Source organism: Accipiter gentilis, chromosome 3, assembly GCF_929443795.1.
Source record: "Accipiter gentilis chromosome 3, bAccGen1.1, whole genome shotgun sequence".
In the NCBI taxonomy this organism is placed as follows: domain Eukaryota; kingdom Metazoa; phylum Chordata; class Aves; order Accipitriformes; family Accipitridae; genus Astur; species Astur gentilis.
In genome coordinates, this window is record NC_064882.1 from 28,605,277 (window position 1) to 28,613,443 (window position 8,167).

Consider the following 8,167-nt stretch of genomic DNA (forward strand, 5'->3'; position numbering starts at 1 on the left):
CGGACACGGGCGGGCGGCGGGGGCTCGGCCTGGCCCGCCTCTCCCTCTGCCAGCGTCGCCGGTTCGACACAAGCGGGATGCAAATGTTTAGTCCTTCAGAAGGCTGTCACGGTCCTCTCCTCGCTTTCCTTGAGCTAGGCTGAAGCATTTTGGCCCAACTGCTGGGAGCGCCCTCAGCCGGAGCCGGTCCAGCGCCTGCCGTGGGGCAGGGGGCTTGTCCCCCGGGGTGCAGGTGGGCATCGCACCCGAAGGCGGCGAGGCTTCACCGTCCCGAACAGAGAGACGGCCGAGGGGCGCACGTGAGGGAAGACGTGGCCAGCTGCTTTTCCGACCAGCAAGCCTCTGTCTTGCGCTTAACGGACTTCAGCTAATCAATCCAGAAGTCCCAAGGAGTTAAACGCAGATGTAGTTCTTCCTCTCACAGCAGGCTGGGGATCTGCGGGCAGGGTTCAGCCAAGAGGCTAAAATCCCATTCAAGCAGAAATGTCACGTTATTTACTTACTAAAACAACGCTCTTGTTACAAAGACACGTTAGGAGTTAAAATATGACAGCGTCTATTTTAGGTTGTCATTGATCTTTAATTTGCTGTGACCTGAAGGTTTTCTATGTAGTCAGTGCTTTTTGGCCAAAATATATGACTGCAGGGAAATGAGTAAATGAGTGCCAGAGATGTTCTTTTTTTCCTATGAAAAGACTGAAATTGCTTTGTGTAAATGTGTGGAAAATGCTGATATTTTGTTTCTATAAATACTTCGCCTCCTGCGTGCTGTATTTCATTTGTGCTGTTTCCTAGGAGTATTTGGCTTCTTATCACTTTTACGCAGGGTGCTGAATACAAATGAGCTACCGTTTACCCAGAAACCAAGCTGCGGAGCATTTGTGACTGTTGTGCCTTTCCTGAGCAAGAGTAACTACTGAATGAAGCAGATTACCCTGTAGTCTTGCAAAACACCGAGGATTATAAAACATGCATTTAGTGGATAAAATACACAGAGGAAAATGCACAGGCGCTCTCTGTTTCTATATATAAGGACGTGCGTGTATATAAATATATCTGGGTGATGTAAAAAGAAAAAACGTGAAATAATCCATCATTTTTAATGAGAATTTAAATATAGGGAAGGCAAAAAAATTCGGAGTTGCATTTCTTATTCTCAGTGACACCGCCTACATCCAGGCTCCTTGTTTATGGAGTCTATAAACAAGGCTCCATTACCACAGGTTCACACGATCGCAGGGTGATTCAGGTTGGAAGAAACCTCAGGAGGTCACTCGTCTAACATCTGCTCAGAGCAGGGACAGCTCTGAGGTCAGACCAGATTGCTCAGGGCTTGAGGCAGTTGTTTCTTGAAACCCCCAAGGATGGAGACTGCACAGCCTCCCAGGGCAGCTGTCCCACCGTCTGATTGTCCTCCTGGGGAAAAACTTTTTCCATAGATCCAGTCTGAAATTCTCCTCTTTCATCATCTTCGTCATCTGTTCTCTCTCATTCTCCTACCTTGCATCTCTGTGAGTGAAGAGCCTGGCCCTGCCTCCTCGATGACATCCCTGTAGATGCTGGGGGGCTGCTGTTAGATGCCCCTAAAGCCGTCTCTTCCCCAGGCTGGACAAGAGCAGCTCCCTCAGCCTCTCCTCCCAGGGAAGTGCTCCAGCCCCTGGCCAGCCTGGGGACCCTCTACTGAACTCACCCCAGCTGATCATCCTCATTCTTCTATTTGAGGGGAGCAAAACTGGACACAGGACTGCAGATGTGGCCTCACTACCGCTGAGTGAAGGGGTTTAGTTACTCTCTCGGACCTCCTGGCCGTGCTCCTGTTAGTACATCCCTGGTTGCTCTTGGCCACTGTCGCTTCTAGGGCGCACAGCCGGCTCAAGCCCAGATCAGCCCCAGTTGTGTCCTTGCAGGGGACTCTTCCTTCCCAAGCGCAGGATGTGGCATTTGTCCTTGTTGAATTTCGGGAGATGCCTGCTGGCCCATTCCTCCGGCCTGCCCAGGTCTCTCTGGATGGCGGACCTGCCCTCCAGTGTACTGACTGGTCCCCCCAGTTTGGTGTCATCCATGAACTTGATGAGAGCGCACTCATGGTGTCATTGATAAAGGTGTTAAACCAGACAGGTCCCAGGGACCAAAGTTAGGCTGACTGGCTTGTGTTCCCCTCGTTGTGCTTTTGGCTTCTTCCAAAGCCAGGTGCAAGATTTGCCTTCTTCCAGTTCCTGGGGACCTCTCCTGCTCCCCAAGACCTTTCAAAGGTGACAGAGTGGCCTCACAAGGGCAGCAGCCAGGGCTGTGAGCAGCCTTGGATGCAGCCCGTCAGGTCCCATGGACACCTACGGGCTGAGTTCTCTTGAAATCTCCGACTCGGTCCTCACCTACCGCTGGTCATCTCCTCCAACCCTGCCACTCAACGCTGAGGCCTGGCATGATGGTGGCAACTGGGAAGTGCCAGGGCTGGTCTGGACTCAGTTTGTTGGAGCAAAGGGAGGAGTAAGCAGATTGAGGTAACTCCTGGCGCATTTTGGCAGTGGGGTAAACTGAGAGGGCAGGCTCCCTTTGCTGGCAAGGCAACAGCCTTGTTCGAGAGCCAAGAGGAAAAATTCAAATTTTGTCAAGAGCACTTTGGGTGAAAAACCTGGACAGGTTTTAAAAAACTTCTTGGACAACGGTGGGAAGCTTTCCTGAGTTGGGTAATTAGCCATGGGCAGAGGAGGGGTGGGAAAAGTGCACATGGAGTTACACACCTGAAGTCATCACCTAAGTCAGTTTTAGCTTTTACTTGCTCAAAGCCTGAACGCGGACTTTGCGTTGCCTTCAGAGGGGAACAGCAGTGTAAGCGCTGAGCCCCTCAGCACTCCCCATGCATGTGCCGCTACACGTGGATATGCCTGAGCTTGTTAGAGGGGAATGTTTGCACTGTCTCAAATCAGTTTAAATGAGTCTTGCTCAATTGTTTGACATAGGTAATATAGATGGACGTGGCAATTTTATCCTTTGCTTAAATTAAACTTTAGTCTGTGATATAGTTTGCCAAATAGGGCAAAATGATGTTATGATTGTGGTAAGCTAGTGGTCTCCATATCATGATTTCCACCTACTTCATACTTGCAGTTTTAAACCTGCCTTCTTTGCTGCCTATCATACATTGGGATAAGCTTTTCAGTGCACTGGGTTAGGTTGTATGTTGTAGTAAAATATAAATGTATTTTATAAATACAAAACATATTTTAACATAACGTAACATCATTAAGCACAGAACATAGTGAAAATACTACTTACACCCTGTAGCACAGCAGTTACCACACATGATTTTCACGGGACTGGGATAAGAGAAAATGAGGGGAGGCACTCTCGCATGGAAATGAGTATAAACAGCAACGGAGGAGCCTCTTCACATGGGCACAAGTGGGAGGGCATCCCGCAATGAGCAAACCACCTTCAGGTAGTCGCTTTATGAAGAAAGAGCCAGTGAGAGAGCAGAAACATCTACAGGTATTTCAGTGTATAAATTCTGTGGTGGAAACAGAGCAGGACAGACTTACAAGGAAGAGAGAGGAGCAGGCAGAGCTTGACAAGGCCCCTTATCCTTCGGTCAGCACTGCCCCTTCACACTTCCAGAAGCATTTAGCCTGCCCAGGCTGCACAACGGACCCAAACCGCATAGAAATTAGGAGGAAGATGAGAAAAAATCTAGCAAAGATGGCACCAAATGCTATGCTGCCAATACACCCAAGCTGCTCCGCATCTCTTTGGGTAATCTTGGACTGTCCTGCCTGTCCTTCTTTGCTGAGAAAATGGGGTTTGACTTTCCTGAGATTCAGAAAATATCATAGCACTTTCTAGCAAAAAAAAAGCTGTGTCAGATTAAGTCTGACTGGTGTTTACAACCTGGTGTTCACAACCGCCAAGCTGAGCAATGTCTGTTGTGTGACGGACATTATCTTTAGCTTCAACTCAAATGTGCAGAAGCCAATTTGGGGCCATTTTCAGGGAAATTGGGACTGCAGAGAATTGGGTCCTCTTCTAAAATGTAGTGACTGTTCGTTCCGTAAGGGTGCTGTACCCAGCAATTCTAGTTTGAATGGCAAGGTTTGAAGTGGTTCAGTGCACATGTAATCAATAAGGGGAATTGGGGTGAAATGGTCAGGGAACTGCAGTTGATCAAATGGCATTAAAATTTATTAGCTGATTGTACATTTTGTCAGCAAACGGGTATATACAAGGCAAAATCTAGCCTTCTGTATCTTAGTAGTCCCCTGCCATGATTCCCACAAAGCCTTCTTTCCTTCTCCCACAGCCTCCCTGTCTCTTTTTGTGGGTTAACTGAAATTATGGGTTATCTAAGGATTTATTTTCAAGTGCCTATGCTTCTGAGGGACTGCAGGTTATCTGAGCTTTGGCCATATATAGAAAAAAAAATACAGTAATTCTGTTTCATTGTTTTCAAAGGACATAATTCACCCACAAGTAGACCACTTTTTCTGTAGCCAATGCTATGGATATTCTGTCCTTAAGAGTATAAAGGATGAATTTTACTTTCATTTACGAGTCTAATTCAGAAATTTTTTTTCCCGAGTTTAAGGTGGAAACAGAAAAATTAAAATTCCTTCTCGGTTTTGGGGGATGCTAGGTGGTCAAATAGCATACCAAATTTCACATAGCGAAATAGTGAAATACAGTCATCCTGCAAATATGAAAATTTCTTTTTCTCGTATAATTGTCATCCTGTCTATGGGGTTTTTCTTTTGCCTGGTGTCCTAAAGAAATGAGACTTCTGTTTTTGCACTGTCTGTTTGCATTTGTGTCTGTTTGCCAGAACCCTTGGACAGTTTTGAGCTCATTTGGATTGAACCAGTTTGGAGAGAAGGACGGAGGACACAGAGATCCTGAGTTCCCGCTGACAGCTGGTGGGAAGAAGAGCTGAGGGGCAGGCAAGGAGCGCTCGGTCGCTCCTCGTCCTGCTCACCCTTTGCAGTACCCAGCGCTTGGCGGCAGCCGGGTTCGGCACACCCAGGGTACCGCGCCAGCTGGAGGTACTTCTCTTGTTACGTCTATTAAGTTTTTATTCCATACATGGTGCTAATATACTACTAGTACCTTTTCTCAAGAAGGCTTATTGCAGGATAGGACCGTAGGCGAAGCTACGTGTGAAAACCTCTGGGGCGCCCCAACTTGTTCTGCCTGTCCCTTTTTCTACAGTGAGTCCTTTCCAGATCTGAGGGTTTGGAGCCACTGTGAATCCCTCTTTAGGGGCCGTTTGTAAAACATGAAAGCAAGGACAGTACGTGTGACCAGGTCCTCTTTTTCTGGTGTAATGGGAATAACCACCTCCACCACACATGGCACACAGCACGCCTCTGGTGTAAGAGACCGGGGCTGGTGAGCAGGGTGTCACTGCACAGGACTTGCCAGCTCTCCCAAAGTAGGATTTGGCAAACTGTACTTTTGTTTGATTTCTGAGAATATTTTTTTAAAAACAGTTTTCATAAAAGCCTATCTTGTAGTGCTATGTTTCAGCAAAAAAACCTGCTTTTGTGTGTCTATAAAGGAAAACTATGGTAACATACCAGGTGTGCGATCTGGACCAGAAACCTTCAGAAGTCAAAAGCAAAGGACATTTAATCCTGACCAAGCAGACTAAACATTTGGTACGAAAGCTGGAGAACGTTCAAGATAATAATAATGTACTCTGCATGTTGCAGTACATCTCCTCTAGCAGTTGGAGTCCAAAAAGGTCACATCAACCATGAGAGAAGAAAGAAAGGAAAACACTCAGCAAGATGAATATTGCTCAGAGCATTAATTTTCCCATACCGCCTCCCACAGCAGGGTCACAAGCAATTAAGAGTCCTCCTAGTGGGAACACTTCCACTGACATACTTTCCTCTCACCCACAATTTTTTTCAAATTTCTTACTTTGGGCAGGTGGTAGGTTGTGATCCAACAAAACTCATTTTTATTTGCAAATTAACCTAGAAATTAAATCTTCTCGGAGAAAAAGGTTGAAGTGTTCTTCCCTTCTATTATTCTCATTTTGTATGGGGTGAGCTGATCAGCAGCTTTCTGTCCACTACTGTCCACTTCTGTCAAGCTGCAGGAAAAAATGCAGTGAAAGCATATATGTTAATATTTACTCAATAAAGCAGGGGTTTATGAAAAAGGGATTGAGAAGCGAAAATGAGAACGTGTAAGAAATACCTTCCTGATCTTGAAGAAACAGAGCCGACAACTTTCACATCAGGGTATTTATTTTAATATTTATACACTCCTAAATGTTCATCTGATTCCATTTCTCTTTGCAATTCAAGATAAATATCCAAGATTTTGGAAAAGAGAAAGAGTCGTCGTGTTAGCAGAAATGACGGTGATAACTTGATGCATGAAAGTGACGAGACGTCTGAGCCGTACTCACCTGGGAATCAGAATATTTTCCATTTAACGTCCACTTGGAGGATCACATGCACCGTTGTACGTGTCTGCACTGGGGTACATGCGGTGTCTCAGGGGACCTGCATGATCCCCTACACACTCGGTTACGGTGACTGTTTAAAGACATGGCATATCCTTTAGCACCTCACGTATCTGTTCAGATTTTCATATCATGCCCATTGACATGCTGTCTGAGTGCTGCTTTGATTGTGTTACCCATTTGAAATGCCATTTTATCTATGGTAATCTGATAGCACAATCATTCATATGCAGTTGACTGCATTTATTTGTGGCATGACTTAAATGGATGCACCTGCAAGGCTACATAAAAAAATCACCTGAGCCTATAAACTGGAATTGAAGGAAAGCAACAGAATGCACATTTCCGTGTTATTTCTCGTTCTTTGGCGCTCTACTTCAACATCTTTTTTTTTCTCAAAGAAGAGAGAGGATTTCATTTTTTTGCAGGGCTACTGTACGGGTACAGTAGACATCGCTTTTTAGAGCAAGCAATATTTTAATGTTCTTTTAAGGAAATTTATATGTGCATATGTATATGCATATTTATATTTCTAACCCCCCCACACACCTGTTTTCTGTCATGTGAATGTTCCAAAGCAATCATTCATTTTTAATTTCAGCAAGACAGGGCCGTCTGCTGCGTCCTGCTGGCGCTCCAGGCTCTCTCCTCAGCCTCTGACAAAGCCTCCACTCTCCCCGCCGGCTCCCTCCCGCGCAGTACCCCGGCCCCGCTGCACCTGCCTCTCCTCCCACCTCATCCTCCTCTGTCTCACGAGGAAGGCTCCTTGACACCTCTAAGACCCCTGGAGAGGGTGGTCCGTGCCCAGCAGCCCCTCACTGAGCAGAGCAGGGCTGCTGCAGACAAAGCTGCACAAAACACCCCAGGTGGGGACGGTGGGAGAAAATTCTCCTTCCTCTTCCCTGGAGAGGGGGAGATGATCGCCAAATAGAGTGCATTTAAATTAGTTCAATCAGAAAACACCTTGTCTGCAAAATTAATTGTGGGCAGTGATAGCAGGTATACAGGTTTGCCTTCTGAAGTGCCCTGGGAGTTTGAGAGGTCTGCATGAAATGGCTTAGCACGAGTGAAAGCCGCCAAATTGAGTTGTGGAACTGGGGTCCTAAACTCTTTGGAGTCAAACAGGTGTGTATCTTTTAGAGAAGGTGCTTTGCATACCAATATGGCATTTGCAGACATTTAAAACCCTGTAGCAATATCAAACCCTGAAATTGTGTTTCCTGACAGCGTGTTGAGTGCCACTTGGAAAAGGCGGACAGATCAAAGGCTTCCCAAAGTGGCAACCCTGGATGGCCACAGCAGCTGTGCTTCATGGAGAAATGTCTGGTTCATGGGAACATCACAACTTTGCTGCTGTTTGGGGAAACTACTGTCGTGCCTTTTTTATTTCATAGAATCATAGAATATCTTGAGTTGGAAGGGACCCATAAGGATCATAGAGTCCAACTCCCTGTTTCTTGCAGGACTACCTAAAACTAAGCCATAGGACTAAGAGTGTCGTCCAGATGCTCCTCGAACTCTGACAAGCTTGGTGCTGTGACCAATTCCCTGGGGATCCTGTTCTGGTGACCGACCACCCTCTCAGTGAAGAACCTTTTCCTGATGTCCAGTCTGAACTTGCCCTGACGCAGCTTCATTCCATTTTCTCATGTCCTATCGCTGGTCACTAGAGAGAGGAGATCAGCACCTCCCCTTCTGCTG